Source organism: Xenopus tropicalis, chromosome 1 (genome assembly GCF_000004195.4).
Source record: "Xenopus tropicalis strain Nigerian chromosome 1, UCB_Xtro_10.0, whole genome shotgun sequence".
In the NCBI taxonomy this organism is placed as follows: domain Eukaryota; kingdom Metazoa; phylum Chordata; class Amphibia; order Anura; family Pipidae; genus Xenopus; species Xenopus tropicalis.
This window is the reverse complement of record NC_030677.2, coordinates 123,551,507-123,577,388: the sequence shown is the minus strand read 5'-3', so window position 1 is coordinate 123,577,388 and position 25,882 is coordinate 123,551,507. Positions and strand designations below refer to the sequence as shown.

Here is a 25,882-nt window from a genome sequence, read left to right as displayed (position 1 = left end):
CTTTCAGGGCACCATTGTTTATATAAGGCAACTCCTTAATTAGATGAGACTCTGTAATGCAAATTCCTGTGTTAAATGGCATAAGTGAGTTAAATGAGTTTAGTTATTCTGTGTTAAACACACAAACCAAAGTGGCTTCATCTGTATATCTCAATCTAATAATCTATCTTTTCGCAATATACAATTTACAAGTTATGTTTTAATAAAAGTTACATTTTAATCTGTTAATAGTGAGTTTCATAGTTTTCCTCGTGTCTGTTTGTGCAATTAGTCTTACACACATTGGGTGCACCCTAGCGTTTAGCTGTCTAAGTTCTAATTCAACTAAATATGTTGGACATTGACACGGCTATAACAGGAAAAAATGAGCAATGAGAGCAATTTTCCCTTTCTGTGACAATACTTTCCTTTGTGCATATGTAATACATTATTTGAAAATGAATAAAAGTAATTGGTGACCAATCTACCAGCAGAAACATGGTTTGTGTAATAAAAAAATAAAATTATTATCATCACATGCAAGAAGCGTTTTTTTTTTTAAATGTATCAAAGTGGAGAAACATAGCACAAACAATATTTTCTTTCATTCAGAAAACACAGCAAATTCCAATTGATTTTAATACCTTTGGGGGCTTGTGCCTTACCAGTATAAATCAAAAAGAAAAAGATCTGTCAGCACCAGAATTGATGTTCTGACAGCTTAAATAAGCATTCTTCTCAAATTTTACTGTAACAATTGGAGCACACTTTATAAATTTGGATTCAGATAGTCACCACGTCCCATCACGCCTCATAACATAAACAGATTATTATTTTATATTTTGATTAATTTTATTCCATATAGATTAGATTGTAAGCTCTATGGGGCAGGGACCTCCTTCCTACTGTGTCTCATACCACATGGCACTTATTTCCTGTGCATTTATATATATATATATATATATATATATTTATTGTATTTATTTATTATATCCCTTGTCCTCCCTGTGTGTAATTTTGTATTTTGTAAGATTGTAAAGCGCTGCTTACCCTTGTGGCGCTTTATAAATAGAGTTATACCTACATACATACATACATACATACATATTGTGTGGTGGTGTGCTGTGTCAGCTCTGAGCAATGTTATGTCAAAATAAAGTTTACTCCATCTGTAGGTGTCCATTTACTAACATTATTGAAAAATGTCAAATATTTAGGATGTATCAACATTCTTATTTTAGTGGTGTGACATTCATCTTAATGTTGCTGGACCTCAACTTTTGCCATTCTCCAGCATACTAGAAATATAAATATTATTAAAGCATAATGAGTTCTGAAATCCAGTAACCACAGAGTGTGCCTCAATGAAAATTCTGCTTGCTCTGTTAACTGGGCTGGAACTAGGGTTAGTTAGAAAAGGTACATGCCTCAGGTACAATTGGTAGGGTGCAGTTGGATGTTAAATGATCTATGGGAAAGAGAGATACCAGAGACTAGCAGGAGGGAGCAAGCAGTGGGGGTGTAAAGGAGTGGGGTGTGCCATTCAAGGCAACATGCAAACAGTATTGCTTTTGGATATTTAAACAATACTATCTGACCCAGATGCCCTTGAATCTCTGGTCTTGTTTTTATGCAATGATTGCTGAATGCATTTTTTCTAGTTAAATACCTAAATAGCTCAATAATCTAAATATGTTTGGCAATGTCACTGATGAAGCACTGATATAATGTTTCTGTTCTGTTGAAGCAGCAGGCACACCCACTGATTCACTTATGGGGAAACCCAGTGCTCACCTCTTCCCTTTCTGGCGCATGCCCTGTGATCCCAGAGTGCATGTTGGATATGCATGTCCTTTTATTTTTGTCGCAGGTCTTAACACGCCACGTAACGTTTTTAGTTGCCCAACATAGGTCTCACCTGTTTAGTTCGGTTGCCGTTTCTCTGCCTGAACTGACCTTTCACCATTTTTGACCATGTCTCTGAATTCTGATTTTGTATTGTGCTTATATTTTGGTAATCGACCCTGGCCTTTTCTACTAGACTACTCTCTGCTCTTTTCCCTATTACACCTGTGAGACACTTTGGTTCCCTTGCCTGCCCAGAACTCTTGCCCTGGTTCTCTCACTATAAGTCCTGTTGGCATCCAAGTAATGGAGGGCTTCTCCTGAAGTGAAAGGCGACTTTTATAGGCAGACTTTGATCTTGGCATCTGTTCTGGGTTTTGGAATCTGTATATGACAGTCTCATTGGAATATCAATTTGCATGTTGAAATAAGCTTGGGATGCCTACTTTTGAGAGTTATGGAGAACAAGAAAAAGTCAGCTTTAAGGAATTAAATCACCTTAAAACCATACCTATGTTCTGCATGGGGCAAATAAACTTTAGTTAAAACATCCGCTGACTGTTAGTTTGTGGGTAAAATAGACGTAACCTTTTTGTTTTACTAAAAAGGAGCAAACTAGCCGCCCACCCCCATCCCTGCAAATATTGAAGGATTCTGTGTGATGTCAGTTATATCTTAACAAAAGATATAAATGGTTCCTTTTAAACAGATTGTGCAATTTGTATAAACATTGTAAAGAAACATCCATTTCTTTTTTGTCCCACAATTGTTCTCAAGAGCCAAGGAGATGGGGGATGGAAAGTAATTACAGCTTTACTAGACTGTGCTGTTTCTCAGGAAAACAAATATCAAAAACGATGGGCTATTTTTAATCAAAATAATAGGATTCAGTTCTAACATAAACTCTGTTTATTGGGATTATGTTAAATACTTATGATCTTTCCCCTCTAATCATGTTTAAAAAAATGACACTAATACAGTATTGCTTAATACAGATTGTCTGGAAGCTTTTATCACCTTGAACTAACAGTGACTATGTTTTAAATCTCTGCTTTGGAACAAAGGTGTATCAGTAAGTGGCATAGTATGCACAGCATTTTGATTGTGGCTATTTGTAGCTGTGATCAAAATTCTACTATGTTCCCTAGATCACTTTCAATTCAGCTGAATAGGAAACCATGCAAATTGCTACTAGTCAAGCACTGATAGCAGGTTCTGGGCATCCCCACTGTGCTTCGCATTGAACTGAATGGGAAGTGACCCAGGTAGAATAGAAGCATTTTAATCACCATCACATGTAGCAATGATCAGAATATTGAATGTGCCATGACCCGCTTGGGTAATACTGGCAAATTCACTTATGTTACTGATTAAACTTCCCACATTGCTATATAGAAAACTACCACTCATCCTGTTAGGTGTCCCATGGTCAAGTTTGAGAAAGTATGGCTCAAGAGCAAATGATTTGAGAACACTTGTATTAAAGAATAATGTGCTATTTAAGCAAAATAACAGTACAATACCACAACCAACAACAAATAATAATTACAATAAAATACTGACATTGATGTGTACACCTAGCAAATAAAGAACTCTCAAAATCCAGATGCATAACTTATCAGTGTATCGCACTAGTTAAAGCATGTCATTCTCAACAGACATCTAGCACATGAATAGGAAAGCATGCAAGAGAAGCTGCAATCCTGCAACTAGATAAAGAAAACAAAGGAAATGCTCAAATGTGTAATAACATAATTTGGTAATAACTGCAGGACTTTAAAGAACACAATACAACCCAAAAAAAAAGTCTTGTGGTCAGGAAAAGCATTTACAATATATTTTCGAAAATGTAGTGAACACTTATCTAATTACTTAACATACACCCTTGTTCCCTTGCAGTTGTCACATGGTCTTTTACACAATTGATTTTTTCCTCCAAGTTTTATTAACACAATCAATACATCTGTGAAATGTACTATTAGGACAATGTAAGGTTTAACTTTCTCCTGTTGCAGCATTATATATTACAAAATATGAGTTAATACGGGGGATCAGCAACATTTCTCATAATAAATCAATTCAAGGTTAATTGAGTAAAATTCTACAAAGTTCTATAAATGTTGGAATCGATATAGGATAATATGTATATATATATATATTTCTTCAATAGCTGCATACCTTCTCACTGTTACAGGGTGGTGCCAAAACTACTGCTGAGCAAGGTATGAAGGATAAAAGTTAAAAAATGACACAGGGCTCAATCTTCATATGCAGTAAACATGTATTATTTTCAAATACAAGAAAGCTTGTATCACATGTGTAGCCAGGTACATTACCCCATCTGCAAAGTTTTGGAGTACCTCTACTCCTTTATCAAGCAAGGGATAAAATAATACCCCAACACTAGGTAACCCACATTTAAACAGGACATACTTCCATGAACAGGACATGACATAACTGTATGTGTCTTGGTAATCACCAAAGGACAACATGTTATAGCAGTTACTGATCAGATCACAAGAAAAGGGGAGGAAAGGGAAAAGGAAAAATTAAAAAAACAGGAAAATCACACCTCAGAGGAACAGAGAAATTGCTTCATAAATATGCAGTACATACAGATCATAACCTTTATTTAACCTGTATGGCACAAGTGTGTATGCCTATGTATCTACCACACCTCATGCCTCCTTAGAATCTGTTCCCTATCACCTCCCTTCCTAGGTGTGGGGACCATCTCCAAAACCATAAACTTAAGTTGATTCTCATTATGCCCATGTTCCACATAGTGTCTCAATGTTGGGAGATGCACATCTTGATCTGTATCCAAATATATGAGCCCACATGGGCAGACCAAGACATGTACCACAAACTTTTCAAACAAGAATGGTAACCCCCTAATATAGTACTCTCTCCCAGTCTCCCCCCCCACATCACAAAAAAGTCACTCTTATCGAGTTTTTTTCAGTTCAGATTTTTTGAAGTGGTTGCATGGAACTTTCAGTACTTTCTATGCCCACCTCCAGGTCATTAATAAACAAGTTAAAAAGCAAAGCAAAAGGACTGACCCCTTCGGTACTCCATTAACAACACTGGCCCAATTAGAAAATGTTCCATTTACCACCACTCTTATAATCTATCCTTCAGCCAGTTCTCTATCCAAGTACAAATATTATTTTCCAGGCCTATATTCCTCAATTTCATCATTAACTTTGTGTGGTACTGTATCTGAATATTTTATCTTCCATAAATAGGTAAAATGATCATCGATAATAGCAAATTAATCTAGTATGACCATTTACAAATAGGCCACTACCAATACTCATTTGTCACACTAGAAGATTCTGTTCAGCACTCATCTATGATGATGTACATGCCAGCATTCTAGTGGTAGAAAGTGTACTGCCTGCAGTGCATTATACTTTATCTCGTTCACTGCCTCTCAGTAATCCCTAACCCCTACTTCTGTTATAAACAGAAAAAAAAAATCACTTATATTTTGCAAAATTGTTTGCTACCCCATTTTTCTTCCTGAGGAAAAGAACTGATTCTAGAGTCCTTATTTTTATAAATTCTGGGTAGTGCACATGTTGTATAAAATTTGGGTGCAATTTGGGAATCAATTTACTACAATTAAAATAAATCTCAGGTGATTACTATAGGGGTCATTTATGACCGTAAGTCTAGTTGGGTTTCTGCACTCCCCGTGGTGAGTTGCACATTAAATCCCAATCATTAAAGGTACATCAAAATGCGTTTTGCGTTTCCGTATATATTAGCACTTAGCACCACTCAGTCCTTCCTGCCTTACATTTTCAATCAACCGCTAAACCTCAGAGCTACCACTACCTCCTGACAAAGCAGTAGCTCCATGGTTCCATTTGCAATCAGCATTAATAGGCAGTGCACACTTTTGCCTAAAGAATTGGGCACAGATGTCACTCACATAACAAACACAAGACACCAGACAAACTTCCATTGTGATGAAATGCACACAACACCCCTTTGCGAATGCCTGACACTGGAAATCTGGCGGGAAATGTTGTATTGTGGGAAAAAATGTGGCCCCTTTTTTTGTATGGAATTTGAATATAACTTAGATTTGGAAAGCATATTGATGGATCATGCATTAATGTGACTGCTTTAATATTTGTTACAGAAAGTCCAGTATAGTAAAAGTACCAAATACCATCTGCACAGCAAAGAGGGCTGAATTAGATGTTTAAAAGTTATTAAGTAATTTCTACAATCATTTTAATAGTCTATTTACATTTAGATGAGGTGTTTACATAGGTTCTTTATAAATGTTAATATGATTTATATTTAATAGTATCTAATTAAAAAAATGTCTCTTGTTATTTTTGAAGAGTCTCTTAAACCCTACTGAGCATCCTCCTAACAGTTATGAACCTTACATGATTAAAGGGGCAATATACTTCAATGTTCAACACAAACCAAATGAAATGGGCAAAAAATTGTTTCTTTTAAGTAATCGATAACCTTAATTTTATTCAATTTAATCTTACATTTTTAACTAGAATCAGTAGAATTAGTTTAAGGAGAAATAATGAGCTTTGCATAATGAGCTCCTTTTGCGCTTAGTGTTATTCACGTCTCAGACAGATTAGATAAGGAGATTTTCATTATTTAGAATGTGACTAAAAATCATCTCTTCTCTCAATTATATTGAAAAACTGAGAAGCTAGGGGAACATTTACAGAAAACTGTTCTTTGTTCCACTTTTCTGCAATATTTATTATGGTTACATAGTTACATAGTTAATTTGGATTTATACTGTATATATAAAGACCTTATGCTTTGTAAATAAGTCACAGGTTGGCCTGTGGTTCTTTTTTATAGCGAAAAAGACCCCCCTCTATCTGTCTGTAATGTCATCTATTTGTCTGTAATGCCCTCTATTAGTTTAATTTTTCTTTAGTCTTTTCTTTAGTTTAATTTTTCATTTCTTTTACCAGTCTATCTGCACTTTCTCCAACTCATTATCCTTCTTAAGGACTGTCGGCCGAAACTGCTCTGCATACTCAAGGTGAGGTCTTACCAGGTATCTATAAAGAGATGACATTTTTCATCCCTCAAGCTACTGTTTTTTTATGCAAGACAGTACTTTATTTGCTTTAGAAGCCACAGAGTGACTCTCTCTACACAGCTTGTTATCCACGAAGCCCCCAAATCCTTTTAATAAAAGATGCCTGAACACAATATTATTTAAACTTACATGTATCAACTTTGAACCTCATTTGTCAGTTTGCTGCTCAGTTCTCCAATTTAGTCAAATTTTTCTACAAAGTGGCAACATCCTGCATGGTTTACCCTAACTTATTATTATCAGAAAAAATAGAGACATGACTTACAATTCCAACCACAAGATCGTTAATAAAGAATTAAAAAACAAATGGTCAAGGACAGACCCAGAGCTAAAAGAATCCTAGAAAATTAAATAAAGGGGTTTGGCAATTAAAGAGCTATGCTCTTTTAGAATCCTGGGATAAATATCATCTAATCCTGGACCTTTTGTATTTATTAATTAATTAATTGTAGATCCTCAAAGGTACAATTTGGTGCTCTCTAATTCAAGCTGCTAAAGTACAATTCACTCACTCTCACTTACACAAGAGAGGTAAGCACTTTAAAACTCATTCAGGTGCATAAGCTAAGGTACATCTAAGGGCTCTGGCACACGGGGAGATTAGTCTCCCGTGGCAAAACTCCCTGTTCGCGGGCGACTAATCTCCCCGTTTGCCAGAGCCCTAACTGTAAGATAGTCCATTAAATATTAGCACATGGGAAAGAAAAAAAATAATGAGTGAACATTTTGTGTTTACATTACAAAAGCAATCTTTTTTTCTTTTTTAGTAACAAGGATCCCTGAGACAGAATCTCTGCTTTTTTGGGTTAAAAAGAACCCCTCTCTTTAATATACTTAAATTAAAATTATTTGCAGCACAGAAAATTATCTTCCCATCATGTGCACTAATTATCAATATATGTGTGCATAGCTGATCCTTCCACATTTAGAAAAAGTTGGCATGTCACATAAAATGTTCCTCAGCATGAGAAGTAGGGCAGGTCTGTCACCACAGGTTGCAATATTTCTGCATATTTTCATTATTCTTTCTAATTACATTCCTAGATTTTTAAAATATCAGTTAAACAGCAGGCATCTAAAGAGGGATATTTAAATATGCAACTTACTATGAACAAATGCAGTCACAGCAGCAAAAGTGTGGAAATACTTAATTAGTGGACTTTCTAATTGATGGTATCCAAATCAAGTTACTTCTGGCAAAAACCAGAAGAAATAGAATACTTAAGACCCTTATATACTGTAGCAAACATTATATCAAGTATACAATATACTTGTTGCAAATGCAGTGTGATCATCTAATAAATGGCAGAAAATAACCAAATAAAAAAATTGTTAAGTTTAATTGATAATCCGTATGTTAGGTGGTAGCTCAGTAAGTAGCACTTTTGCCTTGCAGTGCTGTGGTACTAAATACAGAAAATTAGTAGAAGAGGGTTCCTTTGCATCACACTTCTTAATTACATTTGTCATGATTGTATGGTATACATTTAATTTCTAAATTACACTGTTTACATAGCAAATGATTCACTCTACCTTTTAAAATGTTATTCTTAAACCAATATATGTATTTTTTTTAGTAATATTGGTGTGTAGGCAGCCATCTCTCAGAAACACTACACAATAGAACTGCTATTGCTTCTCCCACCCAGTGTACTCAATACAACCCAAGACGCATTATGGCAAAATAGGGTTTCTCCTTCTTGGGTGCTATTCTCATGTCTACCACAAGGTTGGGCATAGGAGCATGTTTAGGAATGCAAAATATTTAAAAATTTGCTTTAATTTCAGATTCGTTTTGCTCTACATCAGCAATCAGTTTTATTCAATCTTGAATAAAAAAAAAATCTGAGCTCAAGCCTGGTGTCTTGCTACATTCTCAGAAGCCTTTTGCTGTTTGCCCAGATCATGGCTCAAGAGGCATCACCCATCAACACAAATTATTGCTTGCGTTACTTATTGTTGCTGTTGTTTAATTAAGACCAATAATGAGGCAAAAGTGTTTAGATTAGCAAGGCCAATTTTACCAATTATACAAATATGAATTTAAAACTAATTGAAAAATAAAAGAATATTTTTGATTGCACTTAAAGTTATAAAGTGTTTGTAGTGCCATTGTTTGTTTTCAACTCAAAATACTGGTATTTTTACATTATACAGTTTGTGCCTGTATGTTACCCAACCACTCAGATTGTAAGCTCTACGGGGCAGGGACCTCCTTCCTACTGTGTCTCATACCACATGGCACTTATATATGTATATAAATACATATATATAAATACATATATGTATTTATTGTATTTATTTATTATATCACTTGTCCTCCCTGTGTGTAATTTTGTATTCTGTAAGACTGTACAGCGCTGCGTACCCTTGTGGCACTTTATAAATAAAGTTATACATACATACAACTCGTCATTCAGAAAGCTCCAAATAACAGGAAGGACATCTCCCATAGACTCCATTTAAATTAAATGAATTCAGTTCTTAAAAAAAACATCCTAACTATGGTGTCTTTCTCTTTAGGTGTTTTATTTATTTATTAGATCATAGCCATTAACACACTATGGAGTCAGTACACATTAATCATGACCTACAAATGTATGGCCCATTAACATGGCTGGATTTAAACTCAGAAGCCTTGCCCTGTGAGCAGATGTGCTACCCACCGAGCCATTACAGTAGCTGTGCGTTATTATGCGAAATGTAATATTATTTTTTATTTTTCTACTTAAGTTATTTGATTAAATTGATTGAGGGTATATTGTTTGAAACTGTTTTATACTCACATGTACTGTTCTAACATTTGAGATATTTGTATATTTGTGGCACTTTCTGAAAAAAAATTGCCAGTGGCGAAATATGGAATTTCGTAGCAAATCTATGCTTGAAGAAAAAATGTACTCATCATTAACTGTGAACGCACTTGTAGGGACCCATAGGGTTAACGTGCCCCTATGGCTTTAAACCCTACCACTTCCTAGTTTATGCTGTTACTGGGCAAAGACCCAAGTATCCAGTTTTACATATGTGCCTTATTGGTTTACAGGTTGACTCCACCCTTAGCACTCCAATATAGTGTTTAGCAAAGGGGTGGGTCTTTCTCTTTGACTGCCTCTGATGTCTCAGGTGAAAGGTCCACTGAGCCTGGGATCAGAATAGGCCCCAGTAAAGCAAAAGTCTACCCTAGAGTTACCATCCACTCTAGAGAAGTCTGGGACAGGGACCCCGTGAATGAGGACCAGTTATATAGTTACACTCTGTAGAGCACTTTCTAGGAAAGTGAGATAGTGAGGAAAGGAAGCAACAGCAGTTTTTGGCTCCATCCAGGAGGTTAGCTGGAAGTACCCTTCCATACAAGCCCTGTTGCCTTAGCATAGGGCCACGGGATACAGGATGCAGGATACAGGCTAGTACCTTAACCCTCATCCACAGTCGGCTGTAGGACTCTTTAAGCTAAAGGTATTTAACCTGAGGACTGAGGTATTTATCCAGACTGCCCTCCATAGTGGTGCCGTGTTGACCAGGTGCTTTACCCTTCCCAATCTCCCAAAAGGTGGGATAAACCGGCGGCATTCTCTCTTGTTGTCCTCAGAGTGTACTACTGCTATAACATCTGCATTTGTGAGTATATGAGCTAACCCTGTGCACTAATTTTATTTGACAATAGAGCAAGGTATTATTTGTTCATCAGCAAAAAACCTACTGGCATCCATTATTTGCTATTTTTACTCTGCACACAGTATAGTGAGTTGTAGTTTTACTACACCCCGGGATGTTTCCACTTTGCGAAAGCCCATCTGAGAGATTGAGTCCTATGTACCCCATGCTCTAAAGCTATTCTAGCTGGCGCATGTCTGTTTTACAGCCAAATTGGGGTTACACACTTTTTCCAAATAACCCCTCCGTGCTTTTTGACATAATGTTAGCACTTTATATGTAAGACTTTTTTTCCTTCCCTTATTAATACTGCAGCCATTTTAATCTGACTTTGGTCTTCTCCAGTTATCCTTGTTAGTTGTCTGTTTGTTTTTCCCACATAACACCTTTTGCAACTATACTTAATGGCATAAATGACCCTACAGGACTGACAGTTATACATATCCTCTAATTTAATTTTAACTCCATTAATAGGAACCCTATCCTTCTCACTCAAAGCATATTTGCTTTACATGCATTTCCAACACCCATATAGCCCATTAACCTTTAGAAATATTCCTTTTTCAACTTTCTCTTTCTCCCTATTCCTTAATCTTGTCAGGGCCAGCCCACCCATCTCTGTGAGCCCACCCATTCTAGGCAGCCCACCCAACTCTGGGCGACAACCCATTCTTAGCAGGTCATCTGCCTCTGGGAGCCCAGCCCTTCTAGGCAGCCCACCTACCATCTTAAGCCCAACCAGGCCACTTTATGGCACAACGGCAGCCTGGTCCCCATGCTTGCAACCCATTTTTATGTCTCGGATTTCACTATATCTCCTTCTCCTTCCCCGAAAATACAATAAATCATGCTTCTTTGCAAGGATGCAAGCTACATTTGATAATTTTTAAGTTGAAGTTCTTGAGAAACAGGCCCACATTGAATCCCTAATGAAAGACCACAAAAATACATTGTTGCAACTTTCTTTAACCTAATGTTTTGCAATCAGCATGGATGGTGGTAACAGTAGTTAATATTCCAACAATAGAATGTTGGATACCAGAGGACAATGGGAAATAGAGACATTATATACTTAAATTGGGGGTCATTTAGCAACACTGCATTTTGACCAACAATTTGCATTCATTGTTCTACCTGCAGCTGGCAGAAAAAAGCTAATAACTAATTGTTTGCTATGGGTTACTACCCACAGGCAAATGTAACCAGTGTTCATAAATGACCCTCATTCGGTCAGAATAGAATGTTAGATAACAGAGGATGATTATAAATGTAGTATAAAAAAGTTACCCTTAAGATGTTAGCAAATGTTAAGATTATGTAAGATTATAGTTACATTTTCTCATGTAGTAATGAGCGAAATGTTTAAAGTGTTTAAGGTCATGGTTTGTAGACTGTTTGCAATGACTAATTACTTTACAATGCAATATTTTAAATACATAAAAACACACTGTTAAGACTACATTAACATGAAATTCTCTATGTTATAAACATACAAAAATTAAGTGTTACACTTTTGATCAATCATAAAGAAAATTTATTGCTAGACAGAAAATTGAATTTAGGATTTCAGAACCACAGACAAACACTCTATAGTTGTATTGATCCATTTCAAAAGAAGAAAGCAAGATGTCTGCATCAGCTCGGAGACCCACTTTCTCCCACAGAGAGATATTTTACGTAATCAGAGTAATGGAATGGGCACAGGTAATTCACTGATAATGAATGCAAAATGAAAGGAAGAACACTGCTTGAAATGTTACTGGAATAATATTTTAAAAAAGTTGTGTCCTTATGCATGAAGAGACTCATGTTTGTGTGAGTAGGACGTAGAGAATTCACTTGTTATTTGGACAAAAGTTTTTTTAGATCATTTTATGTTTTATATAGAAAAAGGTTATCTCATAAAAATGTTTTTACATTGTCTTTACATTATTTATTTTTCATTTATAATTTGAAATTGGGTTCCAGTCCTCATACATAATTATAATGATTATCAGTATATGAGGATGGATATGAACCAGAGCTGTACAACTGGCACCTATGGGCAGCATCTGGCCCCAAGCCCCCCATCGTGTGGCCCCTGATTTGTTTGGCTTCTTAACTTTGTGTAAATTTTAAACGGTATTAGTATTGAGAGTAACTGGCACCTGCATTGTTCACACCCCAGATTCAGGCTTTAAGCCCACATGTAAGCCCCTGCATTGTTCACACCTGTAATGCCCTACATTATTTACACCTGTAAGACTTCGGACTCAGATTGTAGGTGCCCATTGTTCACCTGTTCACACCTATATTAGCAGGGCTAGTGTTGTGTCACTGTTAGTGATGAGCGAATCTGTTCCGTTCCGGCGAAATGGCGAAAATGTTGTGCGGCAAAAAAAATTGTCGCCCGCAGCTATTATTTTGTCGCACAGCTATTCTTTCGTCGCCCGCAGCTATTATTTTGTCGCACGGCTATTCTTTTGTCGCCCGCAGCTATTATTTCATCGCACGGCTATTCTTTTGACGCCCACGACAATTTTTGGACATGCAGTGAATTTTTCCACAGCGAATTTTTTCATCCGTTTCATGAAACAATCCGCCAATGGCGAAACGCTGAAATTCGCCGCGAATCCATGCCTCGAATCCATGCCTGGCGAAACATTTCGCCCATCACTAGTCACTGTATGAACTGCAGTACAAACTGTTCATCTTGGAGTGTCATGATCAGTTACTTACCCTGCCTTTGTATGCCATACTCCAGGGGATGGGATCCTGGCCACCTTATATGCATCAGGCACGTAATAAAGAGCTATTAAAATATTCACAGTAGTCTTTTCTTTCTTGTTTGATCATACAACTTTTTTTACAGGTTCTATACATGTTACTTCCTTACTGAATTTTAATAACCCCACTTAATGAGAGAAATAATTTTTAATATTCATAGCGTCAGGTGGCTACACTAAGCCCAGTTGCCTCTAACAGCCCACCTACCTTTGCTTCACCACCCATTCCAGGCAACCCAACAGCCCATCTATTGTGGCATAGCCAGTCATTCAGACCACTTCTTCAGCGGACACTAATCCTGGAGCCTTGTGCCCAACCACCCTACCCCCTTTGATGTATCCAATTTCCCTTCCCTCCAATCCCTTCTCCTTCCTCTGATATCAAGCCTGCATGAGAAATTTGAGAACAGGTTCTTACAAAACTGAATCGAATTAAAAACTTTATAAAAGGCCACAAAAAATGGTTGTGTTTCATTTTGTTAGGTTAATGTTAATGCACATTTCAAAGATAACATGATAATACCTCAAACTAAGGTTAATGCCAGGCCTGGCTGTTTCTCAGCCTGAGTATAAGTGCAGTCTACTAACATCTGCTTTTCGCTTTTCTCTGTGTCTGCACCTGGAGCCACAACATTGGCCCAGGTGCAGACACAGAGAAGAGCAGATTTGAACAGAGGAACTGGTTCTCAGCCTGCACTTATATGCAGGCCAAGAAACAGCCAGGTCTGGCATCAGCTGAAAGGAATCAAATGAGGTATAGCTCATAAACCATCCTTGTTACATGATTTTACCATTTGCAATAAATGTGTGGAGATTTAAACTAAATTGACCATTTTGTCTGGGAGTAAATTAAACATTGTAAAAAGGGTATAAAGCAAATCCCCTTCCAAAAAAATTAACTACACAATTATAAACATAAATTATTATGAAACATCATCTCAAAGAACCAAAATATTTTTTATTTGTTTAGTGGTATTTATGTAGCACTTTAAAATTGTTTTTTTTCCCTGGCTAATATAGCATCATTCATAAGTACAAAAATAAAAAATGATTGGTGAACTTTGTATAAAACACTTGCAAACAAAAGCTTTAGCTCCTAGTTGTTGCTCTGTGCTGCAATCAAATACAATTGTAAAAATCCAAAAAATAGGAAAAAAGCTTCAGCAGGTTTACTGCAAAACATTTATTGTGGGTAGTGGTAACCACATTTTTTGGATTTTTACCATAATTCATAAGATGTTAACCACCCCCCCTCTTCACACACACACACCACACACACACCACACACCACACACACACGCACACATACACGCACACACACCACACGCACACACACACACACACACACACATACACGCACACACACCACACGCACACACGCACACACACACACCACACACACACTTTTCTGACTGGACAGAGCAGATTGTAAAGCAATTAAACATTTACAGTAATTGTAGTCAATATAGCTTAGTCCACTTCCCCATGTACTCAAAATGTTGTCTATCTTGTTCAAAGAAAGCTTTCTGGAAATATTTTTGCAGATTCAATTGATATTATGTCCTGGATTACAGTAAAGAGACAGTGGCACAAGGCCTTAAAGAAGCTTCAGGTCTAAGTAACCAAGAGTTAGTGTTATTTCTATTGAAGAGTTTTCTTTAGGAGAATCATCAAGGGGTAAATTGTCTAAGAAAGAAGAAGAATAGTTAACTAAAGAGTCCCAACATTAGATTTTGCATTAATTGAAAGTAGTGAGAGGGGAGCTAAAACTGCCAGAATAATGGAACCTCAGCGTTCTACTAGCAACCTGTTTAAAATCTGTTTAAATGAAGAAAACTACTTTTTTATTACATGAAGCAATTAAGACTATCACAATGGAGTGGGGAAAGGTGGATGCCAGATTTACAATTCAGAACAAAATTCAAAGATTGTACCTATTTTTTCTAATCAAGAAAAGATATTGGAGAAACCACCTAAAGTGGATGCTGCAGTGGCAGAACAGCATACCCCTTAAAAGAGGATGATGGGAAATGTAGTCATCTTTGAATTCATAGGAAATAGAATGTGAGATAACAGAGGATGATGAGAAATGTTGTTATTTGAAAGTTAATAGAAAATGCAAGATAACAGAGGATGATGGGAAATGTAGTTATTTTTTAAGCTAATACAAAGGAAAAAAATACAGTATGTCACATAACAGAGAATGATGGGAAATGTAGCCATATTTTAATTCATAGGCCATCAAATAAAATTTGAGATGAGAGAGGATAATGGAAAATGTTGTTATTTTTTAAATTAATATTACAGAAAAGGATGTCACATAACTGAGAATAATGGTAAATGTAGTAATCTTTGAATTCATGTGCCCAAATAGAATGTGAGATAACAGAGGATGATGAGAAATGTTGTTATTTGAAAGTTAATAGAAAATGCAAGATAACAGAGGATGATGGGAAATGTAGTTATTTTTTAAGCTAATACAATGGAAAAAATACAGTATGTCATATAACAGAGAATGATGGGAAATGTAGCCATATTTTAATTCATAGGCCATCAAATAAAATTTGAGATGAGAGAGGATAATGGAAAATGTTGTTATTTTTTAAATTACTGTAATAGGACAGAAAAGGATGTCACATAACTGAGAATAATGGTAAATGTAGTAATCTTTGAATTCATATGCCCAAATAGAATGTGAGATAACAGAGTATGATTGGAAATGTAGTTATTTTTTAAGGTAATAGGACAGAAAAGGATGTAATATAACAGAGGATGATGGGAAATATAGCGAAGAGAGGCAGAGAAACTGCACTGCTTAAAGCAAATGTGAAGAATGTACGTTATGATGGAAGCAATTTGCACAGCGCAATTGTGGAAGCTGCGGGCATTTATTGCATCATGGCAAACACTAAACACCACTGTGTGCCACAGAAACCATTTACAGTGGCGTTTTGCGTGCAAGCTGTATACCTCACGACACAAGATGCAATTTGCTGTATACCATTTGCACCCATCTTTGCGGCACCGCAATTGCACTTGTCTGCTGGCAGAGCAAAATGAAGAAAAGAGGGTTTCTGAACTAATAACCTACCCTAACTAGTTATGATTTTCCATATAAAACCCTGTTAATGATTGCAGCAACACACTTCTATCAGTGTAATGAGCTGATAATGGGAGGAGAGCCTTGGCAAGGAGTTAATGTGCTCTTACGAAGCTGAAGCAGCTCATGCTGCAATACAGGTCAGGTGATGGGGGTGTGGCGTCTCACTCTATCCAGGCTTCGCTGGGAAGGGCAGGCTGCAGCATGAGTGTTACCTCCAGTTATGTGAAAGCAGAGTTGGTAGGAACTGTGGGAAGCCGTTAGTTTCCTCAGACTTCAGCACGCTGCCTGCTGGACAGCTCCTCACCAATACAGTCAGCTTACGGCAGGAGCCGAGGGATCTCAGCGCCCAGAGGGATCATTGCCTCTCAGTTTGTACTAAGGGACAGAGGACATAGCGTGGGCTATAGCCAACGGGATACTGATAACGTTTCATCTCTCATTTCAACTTCTCAATTGGGAATCTGTATTATACTCCCTACCTTCTCTTGTTTTAACGGATGTATCTGTAAAGAATGGATCTATCTGCCTGTGCTTGATAACCACAGCGTCTTTTATTTTTTCTTCTGCCTTATTAGCTTGCTCCCTAAAGTTTGTATTCCAGCTTGTGATTCACCACGAACTGAAGTGGGATTTACTAAGGCAAATGTTCTGTTTCAAGTTCTCTCGTTTCTCCCAGCAATTTCTAAAGCACTTGAACATCACTGCCTTGGATTATTACTGACACAGAGGAGGAGGGATTGCACATTCAAAGAAAAAAAAAAAAAAAGAGGAGCTGCTGGGTTAGATTCTGGATGGCTTTTCCTTTATAAGATTTCTGTATGTCGGTGTCTGTCTGCCCCTGTGTTTATAAAATGGGATTACTCTAAGTGGAGTAAAGGAGCTTAAATATAAATATCAAATCTATAGAGAAAAGGGAAGACATCTGGGGAATCAAAGGAAAAACACCTGGGCAGATTGTTTAAGAACGACCTTCCTCGAACACTTTGATCCAAAGCGATATATTAGCAGGGTGCTTGGATATTGCTGTCTCACATAAACGGACCCTGTTTCTTGGATGCTGGACTTCAGACTTGCTCTCTGCTTGTGTTCAACACACAGGGATTACTGACACAAACACAAGGTAGGCAACCATAGCTTTCTGTTCTTTAAATCTTCAATGCTTGATGTTAATAAGAAGAGAGGAAGATCTAAGTGAATGCTATTTCTGCATGCAACCATACTGCTATTTAAGATACAGGCACGGGAGGGGCATTTGATTTGGGTAATTTATTATACAGAACAGCTTACATTTGAACACAAGTCAATTTAAAAGCATCAGAGTTACTTTTAATCTTGGAACACATACAACAACCAGTCAGTGACACCCCCCCTCCTTTCCCAAATATAATCTCAGGTTTTCACCATGGGTAAAAGACAGATCTGGGTTTGTTGCTCCAAGGTGAGGAAAATAAATCATAGTACAGAGAAATCTACATATAATGAGTGACTTGTGCTTCTAGGGGAAAGGCAGAAAAATGAAGGGAATTATGTTACACAGCTTAATATATCCAATAGCATATGGAAAGTTGTTTGTAGGTGGGGTGGGGGCGTTTTGCTTCAATTTCCTAGCATTTCAGAAATGTAATACTTTATCTTATTAAGAGAACAGAGCAGAGGATCCAGGGTATGACTGATATGAGCAAGTCTTACAGAGATTTCCTTTGGCAGCTTTGCGTATTGGTTAGAATAGCATATATATATATATATATATATATATGTATATATATATAATTTCACCTTTTACAAAACATACATTCTTGTCGCTGTCCACCCTTCTTCCCTTGGGCACTGTTGAACTGATAGCCATTGTTAAAACAGTACGAAAATCTATTCCTCAGCTAAATTAAAAACACATATCAACGGCAACTGAGTTTCAGACCTCATAGTATGGGTCAGGGGTAACAGATATATTTATAATATGAAGTAAGATATACCTAGTATTATTCTTGCACAGAGACCTTTTATTGACCCAAATGTGTCCTTTTACAGTGTGTTGGTAGTTATTTTGTTTTTTGCTTTTGGTAGTCCGGTATGTGACATCATTTTGGCTTAGAGACGTACAGCTGATGGTGGGGTAGGGTGGCGGTGGGGGATGTCCTAAACTGGAGTTTTGTACGTTTGCATATCTACCAACACCTGGAAATGATAATGTTTGGGCATTTGTTTTGCAAGAGATACAACACCAGTCCTTCCCATGATCTAGTCATTTATAGGGTCTCTCCAGTTATATAACAGCAAGCATATTGTGTGCATATACCATGTGACTTATCTTGGATTACTCTGTACTGGTTTAGTTCATATTATAAATTGTATTTATTGGCATATTTGTTTTTCAAATCGGTGTCAGTGCCAGCAAGTGGACCTTAGATGACAGTGTGATTCAAGTGTAATGCCTTGAGGCTTCCAGGCTATGAAACCTTATTCATCTCTTATTCTTCTGTTTGACTCTGTCTTTGTCTTTCTTTTTCTATAATTATCTAATCTCCCTAATCTGCCTGTTTTACAATTGGAACTGGTTTATGTTATGGATAATAGTACTATGGATAATACTAGGCAAGCTGCACAGGGCAGTACTCTCTCATAAAGTAAACCATAAATCAGGTATACATCAGGTATCCACACATAACCAGATGACACAAAGCAGAAAGGAACATGTAGGAAAGGGCAAGAGGTTAAAAAAATGCAGTTCTGGTGTAAAACTATCCCTATATACCTTTAACAGGGAATTTCATTGTTTTTTGTTTTGTTTTTTTTTGCAGAGAACTCTGCATATTTTTATTGTTTGTGTGTTCATGAATTCTTCCTATGGGTTGTAAACACCTAAAAAGAAATAAAGTCAAACCCATTAGTTTTAACATATTACAAAAAAGTCAAGTCACTGCTAATAGGATCCTTAGAGCAATGAAAAGCTTGGATGCATTCTAATTTTTCTACTTATTAATCCCAAACCATCTGGATAGTTTTCAGTGCTGTGAAATTGCATTTCAACTATATGGGAGCATCTTTTAATGCATTGATTACTGTAACTTTTTTGGGGGGCAATAGGTAGGCAAATGTGTTATCTTCCATGGTAATGGAGTTCATGAGGATATGTATATGTTAATGTATTATGCCCTTAACATCAGTTACCCTTATCCCCATCCCACGCACAATCATATATATTTGTTTTCAGCGTATGTGCTGAATATCGATGTCTTTCCTCCAACATCTATTCATAGTTAATAGACAGTAGTGTAAGTATCTACTTACACTATAGTGTAACTAGATGTAGGGTGAGTAGTAAATATATTATTTATATTTTTATAGAGAAGCCTGTTTCCCTATCATCTTGCTCAGCATCTGGAGCATCTCCAGGGAAAGAGAGCCAGCTTTCAGTAGCTTTTTTCATTCAGGTTTAAAGAAACTGCTAAACCATCTTCTGCCACTTGGGGGAGATTGAGAAAAACTTTTGAACAAATAACACATATACAGATTCTAAATCTGAGCAAGCTTTTCCAATGACCAAGTTTCTTATTTATAAGAATATTTAAATCATACAATATAAAAAATACCTTTTTCTAATAACCTATTTATTTAAATAAATGATTTAGAGTTGTGTTATGATGTTCTTTAATATTTAAAATTGTGAAAATCGGCAGATAAATACTTTAGCACATCTGAAAACTATAACAAACTTATCATTCAGTTATGTTAATGACTTATCTGTAAAACCATTACCCAGCATTATGAGAAAACTTCTTATGCCAAATACCACAGTGTGCTGGTTAAAGACAGCAATACTTATGTACACTAAGCATATCTACGCTAGTGCAGTAACCAATGGCAACCTGTCATTTTTTGTTCTTCCAGCAGTGTTTGAACCAAGCAAATTATTTATTGCCTACTATAGGTTACTGGCCATTTGTAACTTTGGACAGTGTAAGTAGAGGTTAAATAATTTTTATACTTTATACAAAACAGTTGTTATTTTTTATGTTTTAATATGTTTTAGTATATTTTTAGTGCTTCACATAATATTAAGGCTAATGTGAGAGCACTGCATATTTACTACTTAGAATAAAAGTATCTGCAGATTATCTCATTGCTGGCTAACCTGTTCTAACTACAGCTGTTGTTGAGCTGTTGCCCTTACATTAAGGCAGTGGCACACGGGGAGATTAGCTGCCTGCGATAAATCTTCACTTTTGTGGGTGATTAATCTCCCCGACATGCCATGCTTAATATAGTAAATGCAGATATACAATTAGTACCTAAGCACTAAATTAGCTTTAGCAGAAAACCATAAATCACTTTCAGTACATGAGCCCCAACAACTACCACTCATATTATTTTTGCCTGAGTGGATAACCTTTATTTTATCAAAAGGCCAAGGACAGACCCCTGCGGTACCCCACTAACAACACCTTTTCTGATATAATATATATATAATATAATATTCCATTTACCACCACTTTTTGTAATCTGTTTTTCAATTCTCTAAGTACAAATGTGTCCTAGGCCAATATTACTTTAAAATGTAGGTAAACTTTGGAATGTCACTGTATCAAATGCTTTAGCAAAATATAAATACTTTGCCAGCTGCTGCCTCAAAGTCTAGATTTTTGTTCACCTATTCATTGGCTACTGAATATGTACCTACCGTAATAAAACTTTCAGCTGACTCGAATGCCTTAAATGTCTGGTTTTTTTTCTCACCAGTGTCAGTAATCTTTCTATGAAACCATAAATATTTTTCATTGCAACCATGTTTATTATGTATAATGCTTGCATACAGTATAGATGTGCATATGGTAAGGTGAATTTGCCTTCTGTTTAACTCTTTTAAAAGACTATTCCTGTTAATATGTTGTGAGAGACCCTTATACTACCAAAGTTTGATTGTCTAAAATGTAGGGGGTAAAGAAATGAAGGGTCTTAATTTTGCTACTGTCTAGTAAAAATAGCAAAAATCAGTTCCCATTCAGCTCTGGTGTTTGCTCCTCCTACAATTAAACCTGGGTAGTAGGTAATATTTATAATAGTTTAGCCCCACTATGGCTTAGCACTTCAAACCCAAACATGATTTGATTTAGGCTTTTGTTACCAAAGACAGCCTGACTATGATACATAATTTGCAACTAAGTCAGTGCACAATGACAATGGCAACAAAGCAAAAATCAAGAGTTCACAGAGTGAAGGACTAAATGATGAAATAACTTCTATATACATTGCTTTATAAATATATATATTTAAGAGATTTTGTTATTGTATTATTGCCCATCCCTGGTTGCTAAGGTAACTTGGACCCTAGCAACCAAATAACTGCTGAAACTTCAAACTGGAGAGCTTCTGAACTGAAAATGAAATAACTAAACAACTACAAATAATAAAAAGTAAAGACCAATTGCAAATTGTCTCAGAATATTATTCTACATCATACTAGAAGTTAACTCAAAGGTGAATAACCCTTTTAACATCCTGTGAAATAATGTGGATGTTTTTTTGCCCATGCCCATGGCACACCCTGACCATGCTCCATTATGCATCAACCATGCCCTTTTTTCACTTAAACCATGTGTATAAATACAAGTGATCTCAACAGAAATCTTATAGGGTTGACAGGTCTGCATTCAGAATGGTCTTATTTGTTAGGAAGCCAAAATATATCTATTTTCATGGTAATGTGGTGAGTGCAGCTATATAAATAAGAACTGTATTAATAGTACATTTTTATTTCTTATTAACCATTTTGTTTTAGGTTAAATTTGAATGAATACAGTAACCTATAGAAATCAGTGAGTTTATAGCTTTGGTGGTAATTAGAACAATAAAATCAAATACTGTAGGTTACAGCCTTGACGCAAACAGTCATTCACATGAGTATTTTAACATATTTAAGTCTGCAAGTACAATTTAAGTGCACAATTGGCATGTTTTTTTTCTATAATGCAGCATTTTTCCCAGACTTCCGGCGTTGCTGTGCTAGCCAGAGTTGCGCCTAACGCAATTGCAGCCAATGTGCCAAAAATTATTGCAACTGCACTTGAATTTCAATATAAATTGGACATGATTGTGCAGAAAGTTTTCCAAGACTGGTTGGCATCAGCATGAGAGTGACGTGTGTGCCCAGTGTTCAGGCAGGAAGAGATCAGCGGCTTTTATAAACAGGGTTTTAAACACATCTGACTGTGGTGCAAACACAACTGCACTTGTGATCGTAAAACACCCATTATATGTTATGTCCACTATCAATGTCTCAGGATATCTTTAGCTGCTTCAGGAACAGCTTTACCATAATTTGGTGCAGGTAAAAATTGAGACAATTAGATATGCTTTGTTGAGTTTTGATTACATCCTTTTGAGAGTTTCTATAGTGATTTTCAACTAACTGCTAACTACACACTTTCTTGTATTTAATACTGCACTTCATCTTCTTTACTCCTTTGTCTTAGCAGAATTTCCCTTGGTAATATCTGCAATTTATTTTTTGCTTCCTCAACAATATTTTTTATCGAAACATTTAAGCATTTTTAAATCAATAGGTTTGTGCTTTGTGAGTTTGTGGAACATTTTTTTTCTGTTTACTAAAGGGCCTTTAGAAAATGATTTAAACATTACAAATCAATCTAAATGTAGACATTTAATATCTTTTTTTTATCAGTATATTCATGTTTTTATTAAAATAATGTTCTCAATAACAGTATACAACTTCACAATGGTAACTTTACATATAAATGGTGCTATCTAATAAATTACACAAATTTTGCCAAGGTGTAGTAACCCATAGCAACCAATTAACAGTTAGCATTTACTGTTTACCTACATTTATCTAAAACCTGGCTAAATGTAGTGTCTATAATTAAATTTGGGAGTTTGCCTTTTGAAAACTAAGATACTAATATCCATTAGTATTAGTACAGGTATGGGACATGTTATCTGAATGCTTGGGACCTACAGTTTTTGGGATAAGGGGTCTTTTTCAAAATGAAATAAACCTAATAGAATTGTTTTATCTCCAATAAAGATTAATTATAGCTGGGATCTAGTCCAAGGTACTGTTTTATAATTACAGAAAGAAAGAAAATCATTTTTTAAAATGTGAATTATTTGATTAAAATGGAGCCTATGGCAGATGGGATTCCCATAATTCATAGCTTTCTGTATAAACCTAGTGCCCATGGCAGTCCCTGTAACTTTTACAATATTTATAATTGATCTTCTATCTTAAAAAAAAAATCATATTTTTGTAACCTCTTCATAATGAAAATGAATCTTTAAAGCTCTAATTTTCAAATTTTTTAAATTTCAAATGTGCAAACTATTTCTCACAAGCAAATAAACCAATGCTTAAAAAGATTCTGATTGCCATAGACACTTGTTGGCGAATTTGCCTCCGCAGATATGATAGGACCATTTTCTTATAAAATAACTGTGGTCTCTAGGATAAGCATCATTATCTCCCAAATAAACATGTAATTTTGGGGGGAATTAGCTATGGTAGGCAGGTATGCAGAGGATCAGGAGTATAAGAGTATAAGAGACAGGGGCACCATTTGTGACATCACTTTTTTCTCTCAAAAACATAAGTTTATTTGCAGCACACTCCTCCCAACATAACATATTCATTCAACAGTTCATCAAACATGGTTATGATTTGTCCCTCACCTTCCAGAGTAACTCTCTGGAGTTTTCCCGGGGCTTCTCGACATCCCCAATGGCTTTCATACTTCCACAGTAACTCTCACACTCATGAACACTTGGGCTACTCACTTAGCCCTGCTGTCTTTCCCCTCTTGGGATACCAACTCAGCAGCCTCTGGCACACTTTAGCTTTTCACTAAGCCTTGCTGCATCTCCTCAGCTCTCATACACTTGGTCACAGCTCCCTCTGCTCCTTGCAGTGGCAGGCAGGCAGCACCCCCAGCCCCTCTGGGAGTTCCTCAGACAGTCAGGCAACCTTCCTGCCCTGTGCCCCGCTCTGAGAGACCTTTTTCAGTGACTCTTGGCACTTCTTTGGGTGACTCCTCACGTGGTCACCACTCCCTCTGCTCCTTGCAGTGTAATCCCATAGCTCTTTTATTTGCTTGTCACCTGCAGCCTAATCAGGCAGCTACTTACAGCTGGCCAATACTTAACTGGAGTATGGAATGGAGGGCCTAAGCTACTCACCCTCCATTTACTCCAGGACTCACCTATCTGGCTTTTCCTATGCCGCTTGCATGAAAAACAACATTAGCTTCTGTAGAACCAGGCAACTTACCTGTTACTACATGTATCCCACCTTTAACAATGGTGGAAAATACACCAAACAGTGTTCTTACTGCTTGTATCTCTCGCAATCTAAATACTGTACATGTGTATGTGTGTGTCCATTTCAGACATCTTAATTAAGACAAGATAGTTGAAATGGACAGAGAAGTTTGGTAAGTAATATTTAGATGCAAAAATAATATCTTTTTTTTGTCAAAATGCAAAGATTAGTAATTCGTGTTTTAAATTATTTCTATTTTTGTTTTTATATTACATTAATCCCTACATTTTACATACTTTACTATTATTGCAGACAATCCATATATGTTTCAGTGCAGAAAATATTTCCAGTCGAGTTTAGATAAGCAGTTCATTATTTACATTCTTGTGAGCATAGTCGCCTTCATTATACATCCCAGCTTGACTTTGTGTTCTAACTATATAATTCTCTTTTTATATAATGTAACTGCTATTGCACTACAGAAGAATAACACGTATTTATGATAATCTTGTATATTTTTGCCTTTTGTTCTTTTTTTTCCTTCAATTATTTAGTAATTGTATTTGCAAATTATTAATTTCTTCATTTTAGTTTCTAGCTGTGACCCTATGGAGTAAAATAATCAGTCTCATAAGTTCTATGAAGACTTTCTTATAATATTCTTCTTTCTTTAAGTCGGTAGTACAATCTTGGCATCTTGGTAATGCATTTAAGCTTTTGGATTTTCATCTAAATTGTACCACATATAATTGCATAACCTATTGTCACTATATAACTAATTGAGGATGATAATGCTGTTTCATTAAAAAAAAAAATTTGTTGTTTAATTTTATTAAATTAATAAAAAAAAATCTCCTGTTAAAATCTACAAAAAAAGAGATAATTTACAAATACTAGATGCAACACTGGGTTCCTAAATGGCCACACAATTTCTCCCAGAAAACAAAACAATTAATTAATGTGCTTGTGCCTATGATGCTATAATGCATGTGGCTCTCTACTTCCTGGGTGCACAGGCACATGTGAACTTACTGCATCCATTGAGTAGATAGTATTTATAGGACTTCTTTTGTCTATTAAGCATCTACACATTTCTACATCTGTCTTCTTAATTTCATACAAAGTGTGTTATTAATGTGTCATATTCTGGCATGCTCACC

At 36.2% G+C, this 25,882-nt stretch overlaps 1 long non-coding RNA gene across 1 annotated transcript in view; it reads left to right on the top strand.

The window, feature by feature from the left end:
* Positions 1-16,648: 16,648 nt before the first annotated feature.
* Positions 16,649-25,882, top strand: part of LOC116406524 — a 228,313-nt gene continuing 219,079 nt past the window's right edge. Inside the window, exon 1 of the long non-coding RNA XR_004219472.1 lies at positions 16,649-17,573. This is a non-coding gene — a long non-coding RNA (uncharacterized LOC116406524). The remainder of the gene's footprint in view (positions 17,574-25,882) is intronic.